Source organism: Sciurus carolinensis, chromosome 14, assembly GCF_902686445.1.
Source record: "Sciurus carolinensis chromosome 14, mSciCar1.2, whole genome shotgun sequence".
In the NCBI taxonomy this organism is placed as follows: domain Eukaryota; kingdom Metazoa; phylum Chordata; class Mammalia; order Rodentia; family Sciuridae; genus Sciurus; species Sciurus carolinensis.
The window spans coordinates 84,953,542-84,976,327 of NC_062226.1; the positions used below are offsets into that span (position 1 = coordinate 84,953,542).

The 22,786-nt window shown below is 37.9% G+C and overlaps 1 long non-coding RNA gene across 1 annotated transcript; it reads left to right on the plus strand.

The window, feature by feature from the left end:
- The first annotated feature begins 2,775 nt into the window (after positions 1–2,775).
- Positions 2,776–22,348, plus strand: LOC124964590 (uncharacterized). The gene is made up of 3 exons (XR_007104996.1): positions 2,776–2,832; positions 20,922–21,058; positions 21,974–22,348. It is a non-coding gene; the product is annotated as an uncharacterized LOC124964590 (long non-coding RNA).
- Positions 22,349–22,786: the final 438 nt, after the last annotated feature.

Here is a 22,786-nt window from a genome sequence, read left to right on the forward strand (position 1 = left end):
GCTTTAGTGTTGGGGATGCTGAGTTACTCAATTGGCCTTCTACGCTTGCCAGCTGGTTAGACTGAATCTATTTTATCCATCTCTGGGGTAGAGAAATTGTCTTCAATTCAGATATGGGGGTGATTTGTGAAAGCAAGCCACTTTTCTTTTAATGTGCTGCACAAATGAAAGGCATCTGGTGGTTATTTTTAAAGCACCAACAGCTTCATAGAATATAATGTTGAGAAGTTGCATGTATTATACATGTTTATGCTAAGTGCAACTGTGATTTCAATGCACAGCTTTGAGCTGGCTACTTGAAATCCCTTAGGGAATGGTTTGGGCAGAAAAACAACCTTTTTTCATAAAATCAGCTGGATTCCCATCTACTGCATTAAGTTGGTTTAAAGGTTGGGTCTTATGAGATTTGGAGCTTTGAAATCAAAGGACTCAGGATTTTAATATGGGTCAAATATGGTGTGCTTTACCCTGGATTATGGCTCACCTGAAATTTTGATCAAAACACTGTTCTTTTCCTAGTTCAACGGTTGTCAATCTTGACTGCATATGATTATCACTGGAGAGTTTAAAAATGTATGGATGCCTGGGCCCCTTTCAAGACCTATTAAATCAGAATTTCTCAGGGGTGAAACCCAGTCCTGAGCATGTTAAAAGAATTCCCCAGGTGATTCTAAAGTACAGTCAAGACTGAGAATCATTGCACCTAATTAGTTAACACACTTAGAATTTCTAGGTCAGTAAAATTTAACTTGCCCACTGCTGAGGCTGATTTCACATTAGCAGACTCAAATCAGTTAGTAATTACAATAGAAGCTAAATGTAATTAAATATATAACATTGAGGTTTTCAAGTGTTTCCTGCTAAAATTAAATTTAAAAGCTGTATTACTCTGAAGGTTTTGACAAGGGACAATAGGCTTTCCTGAAGTTTCCAGAAACACTAGACTGTCTTCTTAGTAATTTCTAATTGTCATATGCCACTAGGAACTCTCTGCATCCTCCTCTCATATCAATCAGACATCCACAGGGCTCATTTACAGTGTTTTCTATTTCTTCTCACTGCTCTAAAGACCTCTACAGCACATGCGAACGGTCTGGTTCCCTTACATGTTGAGTCCCTAGCATGGTGCCCACAGAGGAGGAATTGATATACACTTGTTGAAAGAAACACAGAACAACCAATTAAAAAAAAAAAAAAAAGAAAAAAACTCTTCAGACCTTTAGAATGGTGTTAGATTGAATTAAGCATAGCCTGGAGTCTTCTCTGTACATCATGAACTGGAATCTAACTTCAGGCGTAAACAAACAGTAACCTACTCTGTAACAAGTAGAGGAGTCTCAGCCAATACCAGCAGCTGGTTGTCAGTCAACCATAGACAGTCAATTGTTCAAATAGGTTCAGATAAGATAATTATCAAACTTTGCTATCTGTACTTTCTCAGCCATATTGCAAGGGGAGCATTCTGAATCATTTATTTCCCAGACTGTTGCCTGTTTCTAGAATTGCAAATAAAGTCAATTAAGAGCTACAAAACCAGATTTGTTATTATTTCCCTTTTAATAGCTGAAATGACCCTTCATGCTTAAATAGTTTACCTACCTCATTTTGCAAATAAGAAAATTGATCCTTGATTGGTTAAGTGACTTGCCTGGATCCAAACAATTTGTTAGGGGCAGAATCAAGCTGAGACTTCAGTCTTTTGATAAGTCCAGTCTCTTTGCAGTTTATCAAGTTGCCTAACAATGCCTAACAAATAGAACAATGAACTATGTTAGCATAAATAGCAAAATGAAAAAAATATTTTATGGTTGCTTTTGCTTTTGTGCTAAGTATTTAACTTGTAATAATACAAAGTTCATTTAGTTCTAGGTCTTTGGGTATAGTGATAATTCTGATTGTGCTATTTCTCATACTTCAAGGAGAAACATTCATTGTATGAGGACTATTCTGATAATGAGGAATTTTGGGTCCATTCTTTTGACTTTCTGTTTGTTAACCCTGACAACTTATCTAGAAGAAGTGAAGAAATTTTACAGAGTATTTTACAAGGCATGGCTAGATGAATGGATAGATGGGGAAGATAATTAGGAAGAAATCTTTGTCTACTAATGGTAAGTATGTCTCCATACAGACAACCTATCCTGCTGCTTGTCGTGGGCATGACAGGTTTCTTTTAAGATGTTATTGCAAATTCATGAAATAAATTAATATTTTAAAAACTCAGATTACTTATTATTCATACAAAATGTTTAATAAATTTATTGGTGCAGTTTAGCTGAGAAGAACTCCCAAGATTTGGATCATTAAGTTATATATAGACAATAAAGATAGAAACCCCTTTGACTGTCTGCAGACCAGGTTGCTAAGAACTCACAGAATTAAGATAGCAGGGAACTCAACTGAGTCTGTCAACTCTGGGATGGAGCCACAAGTGTATGTGTGTTCAACTGTGCCCCCTGAAAACCCAGTGTTATGGTATAGATAGGAAGTGTCCCCCCAAAATTCATGTGTGAGACAATGCAAGAAAACTTAGAGGTGAAATGATTGGGTATGAGAGCTTTAACCTACTCAGTGAATTAATCCCCCAATAGAGATTAACTGGTGGTAAGTGTAAGCAGGTACAGTATGAATGTGTGGCTGGAAGAGGTAGGTAATTGGGGGTGCACCTTTGGGGGATACTTTCATTTGTGGTGAGGGGAGCTCTGTCTCTGTTTTCTAGTGCCATGTTCTGAGCTGTATTTCCTCCTCCATACCCTTCCATCATGATGTCCTGCCTCACCTCTGGCTTGGAGCAATGGAGTCTGCCATTTGTGGACTGAGACCTCTGAAACTGTGAGCCCCCAAATAAATTTTACCTCCTCTAAAATTGTTTTTGTCAGATCTTTTGGTCACAACAAAGAAAAAGCTGAATAAAATACCCAGGGATCCCAGATTCTAGGTCTGTGGGCTAGAATAGTCCCAGGAACCTCTGTACCAAGGAAACTTCAAGAGGCAAGAAGCAGAATCTCCCAGAGGTGAATATGAGACCCAGACTTTGCCCAAGGTTCTTTCCTGATCTTATGCATGAGTGCTGCCCAACTTTAATTTCCTTCGAAGATTTTCACCACTAGATTAGACCCTGAAGTTGCAGGGTGAAGCTGATCAAATGTATTTACCATGAACCCTTGCAGAGGAACTCAAAAAGATAATAAAACTATTTACTCTAATTAGAAAGTCATCTTCTTTGCATCATACTGATAAGTTTTCAACATCTCTTCCATTTGGGTCTTTGGAATTCAGTGGATGTCATCCAAAGCTCTTTAACTTTTCTAATCATTTGAATTTAGACTTATTAGAAATGTTACATTAAGGAGCATGGTTTGAGAGCTTTTTAGTAAATGGTCTTCTCCTGGCTGACATGAGAAGATCAAGCTTGGGATCACCAGAAGGCATAGTTATTTCTGCACCTGGGAAATAACCACTAAAAAAGTGCTAATTATATGCCTGCTGCCAAGCAAGTGGCTATCTTGTTCATGGACTCATTCACATTTCCCTGACTTTGGAACTATGTACCAAAGACTGAGGGAGAAGTGAGTGAGTGGTGTTAATTGGTGGGCAGGGATTGGGGGAAGGACTAACAATCTGGTGTTGACTGTTTAGATGTTTTCTAGAAAACACATTCAGCCATTTGCAGAGCAATTCATACATATTTAAGATATTTTGATTAACATTTCAGAAAGCTGAGAAAGCCAAAAGTTATGCATTTGAGATAAGACAGGACTGGGAGAAGAAGTGAAGGTGATAGGCAGGATGTAACAATAATGAGTGCTCCAATTAGAATGGCGAATGGCAATCACTAAAAATGCAAACAATAATAAATGCTGCAGGGATGTGGGTCAAAAAGTATACTTGAACATTGTTGTTGGGACTGAGAATTAATACAACCACTTTGGAAAGCAGTATGGATATTCCTCAAAGACTAGGAATAGAACCATCCTATGACCCAGGCATCCCACTCCCTGATATTTATCCAAAAGAACTAAAATCAGCATACTATGACAGTAAATGCCTATCAATGTTTCTAGCAACACAATTCACAATAGCCAAGTTATGGAACCAGTCCCGGTGCCCATCACCAGACGAAAGGATAAAGAAAATCTGATATATACTTATGGAGTTTTACTCAGCCATAAAGAAGAATGAAATTATGTCATTTGTTAGTAAATCAAAGGAACTGGAGAACCTCATGCTAAGTGAAATAAGCCAGACTCAGAAAGTCAAAGGTGGAATATTTTCTCTCATATGTGGACACTGTAGATAAATAGGGAATTAAAAAAGGAAGAGGAAATTCCATGAAAATAGAAGGGAGAACAGTAGAGTAGAGGAAGGGAAAGGGAGAAGAAATGGGAAAGGGGAAGAACTACAGAATGAAATTGACCAAATTGTGCCATGTGCATGTATGAATATGCCACAATGAATTCCACTTTTATGTATATCTACAAAGCACTAATAAAAAAAAATAAATAGAAGGAAGCCCAGGAAGTAGAGGGAGATCAGGGGGAGGGAGGAGAAGAGGGAGACCGGAAGTACTGGGGATTGAAATGGAGCAAACTATATGCATGTATAAATATGTCAAAGTTAACCCCACTACTATGTATAATGATAATGCACTAATAAAGCCATTTAAAACAAAACCAATAGGAAGTGCTAAAAAACAGAGGAAAGTGTAGAAAGTATTCTCTCTCTAGAAGCTCAGCTCCACAGATGAAGGTAATGTCTTTTTCCATCTTCTGAACTTTCTGAGGAAGAAATTTCAATTTTTATGTGAAATAGCCTCATTTAAAATGGTTTTTGACCCTTAACTCACACACACCTAGGTCCTCAATTTGGCAACACACCACCAGCATAAGTCTCACAATTGGTTTCTGGAGTTCAATTCCATTGGAACTTTGGAAATCAGGAGAGTCTGGGGTCTGGGGTGTTCACAGAAAGGTTGCAGATGAATTAGAGTTCCTACCTTGGGACATGCTCACCTGAATCCTGCCTGGGCCTGCTGGCACTGACTCCTGCTTCTCTACGCAGACCCTGGACCACCTTGTGGCACCCAGGCCTTTATCTTTGGGTTCTGCCTCTTTCTGTAGTAGACTGGGGTGGAGGTGTACTGTGAACACGATCACTGTGGTAATTGTTGTTCTGTTCTTAAACCAGCGGGAACTGGGCCCACTTTGTGGGCTCTTGTAGTATTATTCAATGACAGGAAAAAGCAAACAATTCAATTCCCTTTTGTACGTTCATTTCATTTTACTTATCAGTCCTGCTTGACCTGATCTCCCGTCACTCATGTACTCTAATCTCTGTATATTCTCACAGTATTCAAATACTTTTTTAGGTATTAGGGAATGAAAAAAAGTACCCTCATAATATGAGAGAATTTGTAAGAACTAGAATACCAGGAAAAAGGACTACATAAAAATTATCTTGTTTATTTGAGGGTTGATTTGGGGTGAAAATCTCATCTTCACATATCATACGAATGTTCCTTTAAATAAACATACAAATCTGAATGTTTCAGAAAAAAATCTTACAGTTAGAGGATAAAAATATGTTGGCACAGGGCCTAAATCTAGAGCCTAATTATGACCTGTTTAAGATGGCAATTAATATTTTTTTCTTTTAATATTTTAAATATTCTGTAACAAGAGATGTTCATAGGAGACCCAGGCCTCGAGGATTTTCTGGATGTCTAAAGGCACAGCTCGAAGAATTCTTATGGGATGTTCCTAAAGCTCCTAAAAGATATATTCTGAGTTCCTGACCTGGTACATTGTAAAAGTACAAAGTCTATTTCTATGCTCTGTCATCATCTCTCTAAGACAGAACCTCAGGGTACTAGAGCATCTTATTTTTTTTTTTTTTTAATTCCTTCTTTGTTTCCTAAAAACCAACAAGCTGATTTGGTTCAAGGAAGGCAGCATGAATGGACAGTTTTGGATGGGAAGTTAGGAGTCATGGGTCCTGGGTCTACCTTGAGGTCTAGGACAAACTTGTTTTGAAACTTGGTTTCTTCATGTGTAGATAAAGGACTGGGTCTGTATTAGTGGTTTCCAGGAGGAGTTCACAAGGGGACACTCATATTATGTATAATATTTCAAAAAGTCTGGCAGAAACATTACCTATTTTTCTGATGAAGGTGCATAGATTTAGGAAAAGATTACATTTCTTAGCATTTTGACTGTAAGATTTCAAACTCAGAAAAGTAGCATTACTTATCACCTGCTGAGTTAAAACTGAGTTTGAAAATTATATATGTCTTTAATACCAATAGTAGCTAGCATTTATTGAGTGTTTGTGATGTGCTGAGTAGTGATCTAAATATTAGACACATGAGAAATCTTATTTAATTCCCTAAAGTACACATTATTTTGGTCACACAGACTATCTTCTAGTTGCTGATTTCTGTCTTTATTGTATTGTGGTCAGTCTTTAGACTTGATTTTCAAATGATCCTATGTAATGTTGGTGAAGGAAAGCATATATAAAGGTTACATGTTCTTTTTGTAGAAAGTTATCGTGAAGATGATAATGGGAATATTGAACCCATTATCCCCCTCTGTGTGCCATTGAAAGAGGTTACTTGGTAATATTGGGATGGTTTATAGGTTCTGAGAAAACTTCACTCACAAGTCAGGCACCTGGCTGTCATAGCTAGAAGGAAGGGTTCAGTTGGGTGTGTCTGCCAGAATATCTTCAAAAGGTCTCACTGGTAAGGCAGCCTTAGTATAAGTGGACATTTTGCATTATGGCACAAGGCTTTGTGTTAGTCATCTTTTCATTGCTATGACCAAAATGCCCAATGAGAACAACTTAAAAGAGGAAAAGTTTAATTGGCTAATGGTTTCAGAGGTTTAGTCCATGGTGGGCCAACTCCATTGCTCTGGGCCCAAGGTGAGATAGAACATCATGGTGGAAGGGTGTGGTGGAGGAGCATTGCTCCATTCATAGTAAAGAGGAGAGAGAGAGAGAGAGAGAGAGAGAGAGAGAGAGAGAGAGAGAGAGAGAGAGAGAGAGAGATATGATTCTTTCAAGGTATACCCCATGACCATCTCCTCCAGCCACATCCCTCCTGCCTACAGTTAACACCCAGTTAGTCCACTGAAACTAGAATGGACTGGTTAAGCTAAGCTCTCACAATCCAATCATTTCGCCTCCTGTATCCTGCACTGACTGACATAGGGGCTTTTGGGGGATAGCTCATATCCAAACCATAACAGCTCCTTAGAGAACATTCCAAGTTGTTAGAATCTATTCTCAGAAGTTCCAGAACCTTCACCACATTCTGTTAGTCAAGCAAGTCAAATAGTTCAGTCTAGTTTCGAGGGGAGGAGAATTGGGCTCTACCTCTCAAGGGCAGAGATAGTAAAAAAAAAAAAAAAAAATGTGTCCATCTTAAATTTATCATAGCATTTACATAAAAATAACGGAAACAATTAGCAAGATAGAAACTGCATGACTCCTGGCAAATAGATGTAAAAACCACAGTTCAGCCCAAAGTCATAATTTGCTGAGAGAAAGTGAAGTCAAGGAGTGATCCAAGAAGGACATTGTCAAAGGTGCTTCAGAAAGGTCCTTATTCTTTGACCTGTGTGTTAGTGTGCACGTATGAATCTTTATGCTTTCTGATGTTCTTAGTTTTTGTAGTGCTTGTAATTAATGGTGAAACAACACCAAAATGGAGAGCCCTGAAATAATTAGTTGCCTTAAAAATTTCCCAATCTCATTGACTGTTTACCTAGGGAAGCACTTGGGAAGTTCACTAAAGGAAACTGGTTGTCATTTTACTAGTCAATATTGTTGTCTGGCCATAGATGGTCAGTGGTTATTTTCATGATTATGTTAGTGACAAACTTTAGAGGCTGCTGACACCAGCATTAGCTAGAAATCACATGGTCTTCTGGAGAATATCATCAAACAGACCCACCTAGAGTCAAGACTCTATTAACTGTGACAGGTAGTAAGGGGACAGCCCATTGTTCAAAGAGGTCAGCTCTTATCATCTCCAGATGGGCCATGGTTTCTATTGAGAAGCACTTTAGAAAGGTACATTCCAAAAGGTGAGAGTGTACAACGAGCTGGCATTTGCTCCCTAGTTTCATCTGTCTTGTTCCCAGTCTACCGCGCCCACTCTACTCAGCTCCAATGGTTCACAGGCCTCTCTTTAAAGTCCAGTCTTTCCTCCCTATACTCTTTTGGTCAGTTGACACAGCCTGACAAACTTTGTCAAAGTATGCAAGGTAATAAGAAATCATCTTGGAAAATACTAATTAGGTAATAGAACTCAATTTAAAGGCACTGTTTTCTGACCCTAAGACCACTACAGTCTAGCCCCAGAAGGCAGTGTTAAAATCTCAGTCTTATGATTTATTTCTCCTCTATCCTGTCTCTGATTTCCAGAGATGTGGCTTATGGGTCACTTTATTTGGTTTCTGGCAAATGTAAAAGGTATTTATTCATACTAAAATATGTTTTCCCTTGTTGTGACTTGTTATTCATGATCATCTCACTCATTGCTTTGTTCATGTCCAATTGACAGGTCTGTGAAATAGCTAGAAAAAACAGTTCAAAGTACTAACTCTGTCCAGCTTTTGATTTTTCTATGATTCACTAAAGAAGCATCTTCCAAGGTCCCCTGTAGGTCTGCTGGATCTAAAACACTCATTGGGAATAGGGACTTTGAAAACATAATTAAGAATCTCAAGATTGAAGATATTATCATAGATTTTCTAGGTGAACCCAATATAATCATAAGAATGAATCATAAGATAAAAGAAGGAGGAACAGAGTCAGAAAGAAGGAGTTGTGATGATGGAAGCAGAGGCTGAAGTGATGTGCTTTGAAGAAGGAGGAACAGCACACTAGGTAAAGAATGGAGATAGCCTCCAAATCTGGTAAAGAAAGCAAGCGGATTCTTCTCTAGTAATTCCAAAAGAGGCATAGACCTACCAACACTTTGATTTTAACTCTCGAAGATTTATTTTAGGTTTATGACCTCCAGAACTATAAGATGATTGATTTGGGATGTTTTAAACCACTAAGTATGTTGTAATTCGTTACAGCAGCAATAATAAACTAACAGAGTCAGGATAGCTACAGTGTGCTTCATTAACAAATAACCCTCCAAGTTCATTGACTTAACACAACAGGTTTATTTCTTATTCACACTCTTAAGTCCAGTAAAAATGAACTGGGGGTTCTGTTCATTGTTTTCAGTCAGTAACTAGACTGATGGAGTCAGTAACCCAGTCCATCATGAAATTTACTTCCATAACCACTTCATCTTTATGTGACAAATTGTACACTGGTTCCTCCTGGAAGTGATACAGAGTACTTTGGTCAACATTTTATGTGATTAAAAAAAAAATCACATGGCCATGCTAAACTTAATTGGAGCAGGGTCATATAATCTTACACATGCGGATGAGAGAAATAGAAAATTGGAACCAGTCCTAGTGATTCCTGAATCACTGAGAACAGTCAGGGTTATAGAGATTCTGTTCCTTGGGAGATGGAGAACAACAGAAAAGTAGTAGCGGATAACAAACATGGTCAATTTCAGATCTTGATAAATGAATATTGCATTAACATAGGGTAATGTGATGAAGGGTAAGTGGGTAGCGATGTTTGATTGGTGGTCAAGGAAGGACTCCCTGAGAATGTGGCATTTTATTTGGAAGATGAATGAAGAGTCAACCATGTGATGCTCTTGAGACATGGTGGACCAAAAGGGCACAAAATAACTATTTTCCATTCTACTTAAGAAACAAAAATATTGGGGAAAGTTTTTTTCATTTAATCTGTTTCGGTGAGACTGAATGTGTGCTAAAAAGTGGCTGAAAGAATATTGCACATTGGCTCTTCTTAGACTTTCTTTTCTTTACAAAATTTCAACAAGCTAGGATTCTGTATGACATATGTTATGGTTTGGGTGTGATGTGTCCCCCAAAAACTCATATGTGAGACAATGCAAGAAGGTTCAGAGGAGAAATGATTGGGTTATGAAAGCCTTAACCCAAACAGTGAATTATTCCCCTCATGCCATTAACTGAGTGAGTGATAAATGAAGGTGGGACCATAGTGGCTGGCGGAGGTGGGTCATTGGGAGTGTGCCTTTGGGATATATATTTTGTATCTGGTGAGTGGAGTCTCTCCCTCTGCTTCCTGATCATTATGTGAGCTGTTTCCCTCTGCCACACTTTTCTGCCATGATATTCTGCTTCACCTTGAGCTCTGAGGAATATAGTCAGCCTTATATGAATTGAGACATCTGAAACCATAAGCCCCCAAATAAACTTTTCCTCCTTAAAATTGTTCTTTTTGGGTCTTTTAGACACAGCAGTAAAAAGGTGACTAAAAAAATATGAAATGCCCTCCCCACCTTTGGATCCTGATGCCATTCAGTTTGATAGGTTTCCAGATTAGTTAATACTTCCTTGGAAATAAGAAGGAATATCAGTGAGACATCAGAGAGAGGACTCAATAGAGAAGATTGATGGACCAAAGGAAATTTCTGTCATGCTTGATTTCTCTCATGCTTGATTTCAACTCTTGCCTCATTTAAACACCTAAGGTTTGGACAAGGGAAGGTATTGGACAATATGGGTGAGAAGGAACCAATGAACTTCTGTGCTAAACAGACTAACAAGAAAAGTAGTTCAGGGTCTGAGCAAAGGACAGAAGCTTCTGTTTTGAACAAACCCATAAAAATAAACATCTTTGAATCTTGAAGGAAAGAGGTGGGAGAGAAGAGGGTCACAACCTCTGGGTGGAAGAAAGGAACTCCAAAACCTGGGAAAAGGAGAGACAGAGGCAAATTGTTTCACTGGAGAAAGAGAAGGGCAGTTTAGTTGCCTCTTTGGGAGCTCATTCACCAAGACCTTGCAGCAGAAGAAGGGTCTGGGGTGCCTGGGGCAAGAACATGAAGCCTGACAACAGTGAGCTTCTAGGAAAACCCAGCTCTTCCTCTGCTTAGCTGGCCTGTGTCCTGTTCCTGGTTGCTGAGAGTGTATCTGTCCCTCAGATGGGCTCTTTTCCACGGAGGAGTCTTGGAACAGCTTGGGAGACCTGTCTTGCCCCTCCCCAGTAACTGTACATAACATAACAGGGCCATAACAAGGGGCCAAATTCTGACCACCCATCCTTTAAAACTCTGATCATTCTTTTCTGGACTCTCCATTATCCATAATAGTGGAATTCATTGCTACATGTTTGTACATGCATACAATGTAATAACACAATTTGGTAAATTTAATTCCCCATTACTTCCCCTTTGTCTCCCCTCTTCCCTTCTCCTGGTCTGCTTTATCTGCTCTACTGGTGTCTCTTCAATTTTCATAGATCCTCCCCATACCCTTTCCCCCCTTTTCTTTCTAGCTTCTACATATGAGGAAAAATATGAACACTTGACTTTCTGAGATTGACTTATTTCACTTGATATATATATATTTAATGCTCTCAGGTTCCATCTATTTTCTTGCAAATGACTTAATTTCATTCTTCTTTATAGTCAACTAAAATTCCATTGTGTGTATATATCATATTTTCTTTATCCATTCATCCATCAATGGACCATAGTTTGGCTATTGTGCTGTGTTGCTATAAACATGGGTATGCACATGTCACTGTGACTTAAAATTTTTAGGAAAAGTACTGAGGGGTGGTATAGCTGGGTCGCATGGTTGTTCCATTCCTAGTTTCTTGAGGAAACTACATACTGATTTCCATGGTAGTTGTGTTAAGTATAAAAAATATAAAAAAGGAACAGTGTTCCTTTTCTCCACATCCTTTCCAGTATTTATTATTTGCATTCCTGATGGCTGCCATTCTAAGTGGAGTAAGACGAAATCTCAGTGTAGTTTTGTATTTCCCTAATTGTTAAAGATGTTGAATATTTTTTTCCATGTATTTGTTGGTCATTCATATTTCTTCTTTTGAGAATTTGGATTTTGGATTTTCATAAGTCTGAAAAATTTCTTGAAATTCCTTGATGGAGTTTCAATAAATCAAGATTCTCTATGAAAGTGAAACACACCTCTGACTACCATGTAACTTCACCTATAGTGACCTTCTGATCAACTTGGCAAATTCCTTCCCAACTTGGCAAATTCCTTCCCATCTGCCAGTGGCCTAGAGCCACATTTCCTGCCTCTGACTCTTTTTGGGACCCTTTGAGAACTCCATTTTCTAACTTGTTTCCTGATGATTAACTTTGGTAGTCATCTATCCTCTTAGGAGGAGCAACTTGGTCTCTAGCCACAGAGGAAACCATGCCCTGTACTCTCGGTAAGATAGCCCTTTTAGGTAAAACTCTATAAGCCTAAGTACTGAACAGGAAATACATAGTTTGGATTAGGAAGAGGTTTAGAAGTAGGACAGAATTGTTACTTAAAATCAAATTTAAAATTTTAAGCAGTTCCAAGGATATCTGTGCTGCATAATGTGTGAATTTTTGGCAAACAGTGTTTGGCTCTCTCCTTGTAGCAGAACCATCTTGTGTCTTGCATCACATCTCCTTGTCCTATCTCTTATTTCATTTGCAGTTTCAGGGGATGCGTACTGGTAGGTAAGCTTGGCAATACTCCCCTTCAAGCATATGTCCGGATTTTCTTTGATGTCATGCAAACCATCCAACCTGCATGAGAACACAGCCTGGGAGAGAAGGGAGGTCAATGCTCCTAGGAGGAGCCCTTAAGGGAGGTGGACAAATGCTCTAGTTGCCCTCTGCTCAGGTGGGCAGTTCTGGGATAAGTGCATCAAGAAGTTTTGCAGAATCTATCCCATGGTTCCCAGTTAAACTTCCATAATACATTATTATATGGACTTTTATTCCTTTCTTGTCTTACTCCTTTTAGTATTATGATTTAATAATGTTGGGAACTTCAAAGTCACATGACAAAGAGTATGGGGAAATGCTAAGGTGAATAATAGGGCCATTAATATACTCTGTCTCAGGGAGGATCTGGATTTAAGACACAAATACAAGGAGATTCACATGAAGACCTGATCAAGAGCAGACAGAGATGTTGGAAGGGAGTCAGACTATTGCAGTCAGGGAAGCACGTGGAGAGGGGAGACTCAAAAAATGTCGAGTGTTTCAGAGGAAATCCACAGGTGAGGTCATAAAAAGGGTTTTGCCAAAGGGGATGGTGTTGATGACTTTGAGAAACTATCCAAATGAACAGGATGGTTCGATCTTAAAAGTCAGGTTGTGCTGGATGATCTGGTCTAGTTTAGAAGTAAATGGTGTTTGTCTTGTGTTCCTCATCCAAAGGGGACAAAGAAAACCTGGTAAATTATAATCCAGGCTCTTTGTTAAGTATTTTTTGTGTGCATTTTTAATACATATGTGTATTTTTTTCTGTGCAAACTATACTTGGTGTAAGAAAAGTGCTAAACAAGCAATTAGAAAGAGAAAAGTAGTATTTATTTCTTTAAATTTGGTAACTTGTTAGTGTGTGCACATATCTAAAACTAAATTGTAGTCTGAAATCCAAATTCAATTATACTAAAAAAAATTAGGAAAACACAATTATAGATTATCTTATTTGAGCAAGTCCAGTGTACACATCATGCTAAAAGCATATTATCCAGCAAAAGTGTGGCAAGTGGTGTGGTTGCAATCACAGAATGCAATGGGCATAAGTTGTGGGAATTTGGTAATCAGATTGAACTTATCAAGGGAAAATTCTGTGATTTCAAATACATAAACTCTTTTATGTTAGAATTATCATTTTCAGTTGCAGCTGCCTTTCTTTGCAGTCTCTGCAATGAGAAGAAATTTTTCCTACTTCGATCCAGTACTGAGAGTTTGTGATTTGGAAATGCTCATCTGCTTGCAGTCTTTTGTGGCTTTGCTTTTATATTAAAAGTTAAACTTTGGTTTTGGCTAAACAGGAGAAAGGTTGGTAAGACCTTAATGAGTCTTGGGACTCTGTTTTCAAGATCAATTTCTTGAAGGCTCCTTAAATTGACATAAAATTTGCATTTTCATATCTTCGATGACCTGCAAAACTTTTATCAGCCAAAATGGGTAAACATCCTTCATCAGAATAGAAAAACATGGAATAAAGAGAGATACATTAAAGTAAAACACATGTCTGATAGAATACATATAATTCAGGATAGAAGGAGAGAGTGGTCTCTGATTGGGAGAACTCAGAGTGTGGGCCATTAATTACTGCTGGCCAAGAATGTCAGCAGGATCTGTCACTTTAACTCACTGGCTAAGGGCAATGGGTATTATTCAAACTGTGAGGGGAAAAAAAACTTGCATGATGTAGAGGATTGAGTTTAATATTACAGTTGTTCTCTGTGGAGAATTAGTTCCAGGACTTCCTTCCTCACAGATACCCAAATCCATGAATGCTTGAGTCTCTTACATAAAATGGAGTAGTATTAGCCATAATCTATGGATGTACTCTTGTATATTTTAAATTCTCTCTATATCATTTATAATACCAATAAAATGTAAGTGCAATGTAAATAATTATTATGCTGTATTGTATGGAGAAGAATAATATGAAAAAGGTCTGTACCGGTTGAGTACAGATTCATTTTTTAATATTCTCAAGTTGTGGTTAGTTAAATAAGAAGGTGCAGAAGTTAATGGCCAATATTATTCATACACATCATATACATAAAATACGTAATATATGTGAACATGTGTATGTAAATAGAATATTTTAAAATCCCCTTCTAGTTTGCCACATATAATATATTGTATAATTTAAAAAAAATAACTTTTTCAAAGACAAATGACCTTTAACAAATCATCAGAATGGATATAATTGACTTTTTCCTGTTAGGATACTGCAATTTTACATTTTCAACTCACTTTTGTCACCATTTCAAGTTTCTTGACTATTGTGCTGTCAGTTGAGAGGAACACTTGCAAATAAGCTTGTGGAAACACCCAGAAAAGGAACATTTTAAGTAGGGCAAGCGAGCTGGGTTGTAACAAATCTGGAACAAAATAATTAAAAAGTGACAGCCTTATTTTATATTTGTTAGATGACTTTGGGGGAGGGAAATTTAAAGTAGGGAGCAATGGTTGGGACTTTCTGATTTAAAATAATCCCCTCAGGAAGTATCAAATGTGAAATGCCTTTTTCTTTTATTTATTTTTGTTTACCTATTGGTTAAAAATGATCACATCAAAAAGCTACAGAGACAATACAAAATGAAAACAATTAGTGAATATGCTACCAAAATGGTTTAATTTCTTCCTTTCAATTCATTTATTATTAGACTTCCTTTTTTTTATAGAAATCAAATGTGTATGAGTGTATTTTGGAGTTTAATGTTTGAAGTGTAAGGGGAAGGAATGGGGAAACCATCAACAGCTTGTTTCTTCCCTGACTTTTCTATTCCTGGCTCTTCCTCTTTTGTCCAAAGTAGTTGATACCTCTAGCTTATATCATCACATGTTATAAAATCCTTGCATTTCACTCTCCTTCCAGTGAGGAGTCTGTAATGGTTTACATAAATGTCCCCTAAAAACTCATGTGTGAGACAATGCAAGAAGGTTTAGAGGTGAAATGGTTGAGTCTTAACCCAATCAGCTCATTAATAGCCTGATAGGGATCAACCGAGTTATAACTATGGGTAGGTAGGGTGTAGGTGGAGGAGGTAGGTCCTTGTGGGTGTACCTTTGGGGTATATATTTTGTCCTTGATGAACAGAGCCCTCTCCACTTTCCTCCACCATGTACTACCACCACCTCAGGCCCCAAGAAATAGGGCTGACCTTCTATGGACTGAGACCTCTGAGCCCACAAATAAACTTTTCCTTCTCTAATTATTCTTGTCAGGTCTTTCGGTCACAGTCATGAAAAAACTGACTAAAACAGTCATTATAAACACCAGCCAGTGGACTGGCCTACAGTAGACATTCACAACCCTACTTTCTTCTTCCTCTGCCCTCTGTATCCATCTCTGAGGCATGACTACTCACTTGCAAATGAATCAGAGTCACAGGAGATCCTCTGGAGGTGATCTGCTTTTTTGCTTTTGTTTTTCTATGACTTTACAAAAATCCTACCTACATCTTAGGGGAATTAGGGGAAAGACATTCCAATCTGGCTTTTGCCCATTGTGAGACTTTATCAATAGTAAATGGGGAGTCCAAGTTATATGCCTTTGAGTATGGTTGGTTAACTAGAGTTCTGGTCAGTAGCCTGCTCTGCGTGGGTGAGGAACACAGCCACATCTATTCATTTATATGTCATCTATGGCTACTTCTGTGCTAGTATGGCAGAATTGAGTAGTTGCAGCAGAGGTCATCTGGTTTGCAAAGCCCAAACTATTTACTATCTGGCCTCTACAGAAAGAGGCCTGACCTCTTTCTGACCCTGTTCTAGAAACTCAGAGTTAGATGATACTTGGATGGTCTTGTAAGGGGAAATGCTCTAGAAGGACCATAAGGGCTAACGATCTTTTTGCCTTGTTTTCAAGTTTGGGATAATTTTTATCCACAAACCTATGCAAATGTACATGGACATGTGTTTTACCTTCAAAACAGTTAAACTGCCTGTGCATGAATTTTCTTTTTCTTAAAAATTTTATTGGTGTATTATAGTTATTCATCGAGTGGGATTCATTATTACATATTCATACATTCAGTGCATGAATTTTCAAAATAAAGAGAATCGAAGAGAGTTTTGGCAAATTCCTATTGCTCTTCAACGATTCTGAAGAATCATTCCAGGAAAAAGTTCCCAGACCTCAAGTCCCATCCCGTCCCACCCTATCCCACCCAGCCCTGTCCCTCAGGCTGGATCAGATACCCTGGCTTAGGGATCCTAATGTTTATCTCTGTCTTCGTTTTCTGTTTTTAATCATGTAGCTTGTGTACCCCATGGACTGTCTACATGACTTGTAAGGCCCTGGTGCAAAATGAAAATGCAGGACTCTTGTTAAAACATTAAGAATTTCAAGACAGTGACAGTAAAGCTTTAAACCCAGGGCATATGAAGGCAGGTCAATACACCTGTGATCTGCCCTGGCCCCACTCTTTGGAATTTGATCTCTCTGTCATGTTCACCTTAACTGAATAATTGGCAGAGGGCAGGCAGTGGACAAATATATTTGTGGAATGTTATTATTTATTCAAAAAGTTATGTGAAATAGTAATGCTTTGGTGATTTCATTTTGAAAATTCTATTGACCTTCAAAACCACGCTCAGTGCATAAACTATTTACATGCAGGTTTTTAATGGAAGGTTATATTGCATATTCAGCGTATTACATGTGTATGTTCACTTTTCTTCATTCTTCTTTTCTTTTTCTCCTCAAACTTGATAATGTCCATTGTTCTATCTTGAAGTTCACTGACTTTCTTACCATCCTCTTCTGGCCATTGCTCTGCTGGATGAAGCAGGATTTTCAGCCACTGACAGAACTTAACGACATTGTCTCTTGAATATTCTCATGAGTACTGTTCTTTCAGGCCCATCCGCAGGACATGGTTACTTTTCTGTGTCCTTTCTCCCTATTCCTGCTAATTGAGCTTGCACATCACAGGCTGCAATCTGGTTCTTCCCTTGTTCCTGACAGAAGTTACTGTGTCTCTGGTTCAAACGCCTCAAGTTGCCCAAGTAGGCAACTTGGCCTACTTGGTCCAACTTCTTCTGTCAAGTAGGAAAGGGGTTCCAACGTCCTTTCACCAAATTTTTAGGGAAGCATCAAGACTGTGTTATGGTTTGGCTTTGGAATATTCCCTCCAAAGCTCATATTTTGAAAGCATGATTCCCAGTAAAGTTCAAAGGTAGGGCTTTTGGGAAAAGATTGAAAGATGAGAGCTGTAACCTAATCAGTGGATTATGCCATTTGATGGATTGATACTTTGAATGGACTACTGGGTGGTAAATGTAGGCAAATGGGGCATGGTTGGAGAAAGAAAGTCATGGGGGTGTGCCCTTGGGGACTGTATCTTGTTTCTGAGTCCTCACTCTTTCTCTGTGCCTCCTGGCTGCCTTTAACTGAGCAACTTTTCCTTCCGTTATGATGTTCTCCCTCACCTTGAACCCACAGGAATGGTGATGGCTGACAAAGGACTAAACCTCTGAAACTGTGAGCCCAATATAAACTTTTCCTCCTCTAACTTGTCAGGTATTCTGGGTTAGAATGATGACAAGCTGACTAACACAAACTCTGAATTTCTTGTCTCAGTATCGTACAATTTGATGGAATAGCATTTGCAGTACAGTAGTCCCCATTATCCATGGGGGAATATGTTCCAAGATATCCAGTGGATGCCTGAAACCATTTATAGTATTGAACCCTATATGTACTATGATTTTCTTATACATATATATTTAGGATAAATTTTAATTTTTACATCAGGCATATTAAGGTATTAATAATCACAAAAGAAAAATTTTAACATACTGTAATAAAAGTTATGTGCATGTGGATTGGGTCCTGTTTCCCAGCACCTGAGAAATGTTGAGACAAGAGCAAAAAGTTTTATTTAAAGGATAGAACTGAAAGAGAAACTCCTCTGGAGAGGAGGAGGTACAGAGCTGATCCCTGAGGGAGTCGGGGTGTCTTGCCCCTTTTATAGGTTTCAGGTTTCCTTTCTTCTCATGTCCCCTCCTCTTCTTATCTTGCCTACATGACCAAAAGGACAGTCTGAGAGGTGTACTGGGGGTACCTCTCCCTATTTTCCATATGTGCCCAGGAAGGCAGAAAGGAAGACACCCAGGGGGTCCTCATTAATGACTCCTTGTTGGAAGGAACAATTCCCTGGAGGCAGGTGACCTTGGCAACAGGTGAGGAGGAGGGGGAAGTGTTCTGGAGGTGTTAGCATTCTATTTCCTTTTGAATCAGCCCCCATCTTCATGATTCAGTCATTCATTATCTATACCCACTGTCCTTTTGCCCTGTCTCACTCTCCCCCCCTCTCTCTCTCTCAAACTATGGAATTTTCCATTTAATATTTTTAGACTACAGCTGACCATAGGTAACTGAAACTGTGAAAAGTAAAACCGTGCATGGTTGTTTACTATATTTGTTTATTTTTTACTTTCCTCCTCACCCACACATTCACAAACCCATATAAAATTCAGAAACAAATTAAGGTTTGGAGACTCATCTTTGTAGCACAATGCCCAACTTTCTGCCAGTTTTCACCGTCTCTTCCTTAAAAGTTCTTTCCCATAAAACTTTTTAGTCCCTCACAGAATAGATTTTTTTCTGGAAGGCCACACCCAGATGGTTTATCAGACAGGCTCAAACAGTTCTCTCCCAGGATGAAACATTGTGATTACACCTCTCCTCTCACCCCATCCACCTCAGCTCCATGCATATCTGAGAACAGATTTTGTTTTCTCTTAATGTTGCTTGAACTTTATTCAGATCATCTGGGGAAGTTAATGACTCATTTAGTACAATGGAGATCCTGTTTGTATTGTGATTAATTAAACTTATTTAAAATGTTTAATGTATTCAGGGTTTCCTATATTCCTCATGTTTGCTCAAGTCCATATTTACGTACACGGTATAGTGGTGTATGCATATTTGTCATGTCTTGACGGGTCTTATTGGCCAGAATAAGAGGGAACAGCAGATCATGTTTAGGCAGAGAGTTGGTTCCAGGCCATCACCCATAGAGTTGCAGGAAGAAAACCCCACATAAAGAAGGATAAATGGGTGGCAAAGTTTTAATCCATGAGGATTAATCCACAGATTTTTCCATTTAAAAAGTAGAAAATACTTTATATATCAAATAAAATTTAGTTAAAACTTCTGACAAGGTTTTCAAAAGACTTTTGAAAAGAAAGTTAATATTCCATCTGAAAGTAACACTGCCAATAGTATTTACACAGCATTTATGTGTTTTAAAGCCCATTACAAATATAAACTCAATAAACCTATAAAACAGCACTGGGATGTAGGTCCTTTCAGTTATTGTTCCCTGGTTCACATCTAGGCAAGGTTTACTTGTTCTTTTGAAAATATGGACTCTGATTAGAGAAATGGGTGAGAACATATTTCCATTGACATAGACATGTAATTTCAAAATAGTCTGAAAGTCATCATTTTATTTTATCCATTAGCAATCAGAAATTGGTGCAATATTCTTCCAGTCACAATTGTCAAGCTAATGGGATATATATGCACATACACACATGTATGTCATAGGTCTTAGGAATCTTTTAGCAGATTTAGAGTATTTAAAAATAATTTTATATTTATCTTGGAAAAGATCTAGTATGAGGATAATGTGCATTATTTTATCAAATTAACTGATCAGTTGACATCAATTAAATAAACAATTGAAAAGAAAAGTCAAAGCAGCATAGTGACTCTCTGAAAGACTGTTCATGTACATTGGCCAGCTGAAAGATACTAACCAGACTGTATATCCATGTATTATTATTATTCACACCTATCATTCATTATACATAGTTAATGACTTGCATATGACCTGGATTTTCTGGTTTGCTAGCTATCCTGTCCTGATAATTAGACTCCTGATTGTCAAACCACATGTCCTGAATTTTGTTTCAGAATCTATAGGCACTATGATAGAATAATTGCCCATAAAAACTACTTGGTGTCAGTATAATTGAGGTAAACTAGATTTCCCCACCCCTCAGCAATCAGTAAGTTTTATCAACTTTTTAGAAACATGACACAAATCAAAATCTTTTTTGGAGTCTAATCTACAACATGTAAAATATCTAGGGTCAGTGTTTTCAAAATAGGACCCTGCGGAGGATAAATAGGTAATGATCAGAAAAGATAAGCAGGTATAAGTTACTGTTCTCGGTGAAAGGTAGGCAGAATGTGTGGTATACCTTCCTTTAAAAACAAACAAACTGTTTTTGACCTCTTTTGCGGATCCAACTTTATATCTTCTACATATTCTATATATTTTTTCAAAAGGCAAGAATCTTTGATAATTCCTCAAGCATGCCTCCTGCAAGATTTAACATTAAAGTGCCACATAGAACAATCATTAGCACAAGCCAGATGTGTGCTAGAAGCCATCTCATACATGGCCATTCATCTCTAGTGACCTGGTAAGTCTTTACTTGTAGGTCTAGTTGGTCTTTACTTGTTATCAGGGGTCAAAGGTAAATGGTAGGTTTAGGAAGGCAGGCGGCTGTGGTTTTCAGCTCTGACTCTGCCAGCTTAACAGCCTGTAATCTGCATGTTATTAAATGACCAGGTAGAAGGTGGACATTTACATTTAGTGCTAAGAACAAGTAGGTGAGGGGAGGAGAGGTAAAAACCAGGAGAGCAACTCCCCTTGAGCACTTCCCCTTAGAGTAGGGCTTCTGCAATCATTCAAAGCTAATAGGTGGATGTGGCCACTGTGAAGCCTTAATACAGCTCCTTTTAGGGAAGCAGGGAGACTCTAAGCCAGATGGGGAATGATAACATAACAAGCCGAGAGCACTTCCAATGTTCTAAGTGCTAAGTGCTTATAGTAGCTAATACTGTTCTAAGTGCTTCATATATACTGTCTGGCAACAAGCTACTAAGGAAGGTGGAATTGGCCCTCCATATCCTTCAGTTTTGCACCCTTGGATTCAACCAGCCACGGATTAAAAATTTTAAAAAAATTGCATCTGTCCTAAATGCATATAGACTTTTTTCTTGTCATCATTCCCTAAACAATATAGTATAACAACTATTTCCATAGTATTTACATTGTATTAGTAATTATACAATAAGTAATCTAGAGATGACTTAAAGTATATGGAAGGATGTGACTAAGTATATGGGTGAGTAATATGCAAATTCTAATATGCAAATTCTAAGTCATTTTATATTGAGGGCTTAAGCATCTGGGGATTTGGGGATTTGGCTATCTGTGGGAGGGGATGAGGGTGGTAGTCCTGGAACTAATCAACTGTACTATTTTTTAATCACTTTTATTTAACAGATCAGAAAGATGGAAACACTTTTTTTTTTTTTTTTTTTGCCTGCAGCCATGCAGCTATAGTGACAGGGCTGGGATTTGAACACACAACTTGACATCTGCATCAAAGACTGCTCTCGAGACTGAATGAGCAAGTGAATGTCTGCACAGAGCTGCTGCTCAGTGAAAAAGAAAAAGGGAAAAAGAAATTTCTGAGCTACATGAGGTACTCTAAGAGGTGTTTAAAATTTGAAGTTCCTGATCTCATCATTACCTGTTGTATCTATGGATTCAGGTGCCACACTGTACTCCATAAATATGCACTATTACAATATGCCAATTGAAAATTAAAAAATATTTCTTAGGAAAGTTCATGTGCTGAATAAATTTAGTAGCAAAATCCAGATGTTTCAAAATTTAGAATTTTTTTTTTTGCCTAATTAAACTCCAGCTTTCTTGTTTTTATTTCTGCCAGTATAAATTTCCATATGATTTTTCTGATTTCTAGAGTAAAACACGTTCATTGTAAAACAAAAACAAAAACAAAAACAGATAAAAAAATATAAAGAAGAAAGTGAAAATTCTCTGTAATTGTACTACTAAGAGAAAATGGATATGAAAATTTTACTGTATAACCCTTAGACTTTCCCTCATGGGTTTACAGGCATATCTATATAGATTCAAGATTAAACTTTTGGAAAAAAATGTACCAAATTAAACAAATCTTCTTTACCTGTGTTTTAACTTAATGTAATGTGGACATTCTCCCATGTCAATAGATAGATTTCTACATTTTCATTTTTAATCATTACAAAGTGCCTTATTGTGTATGTTTTTCAATTTACTTTAAAGTTACACACTGAATGATACTTAGGTTGTCTGA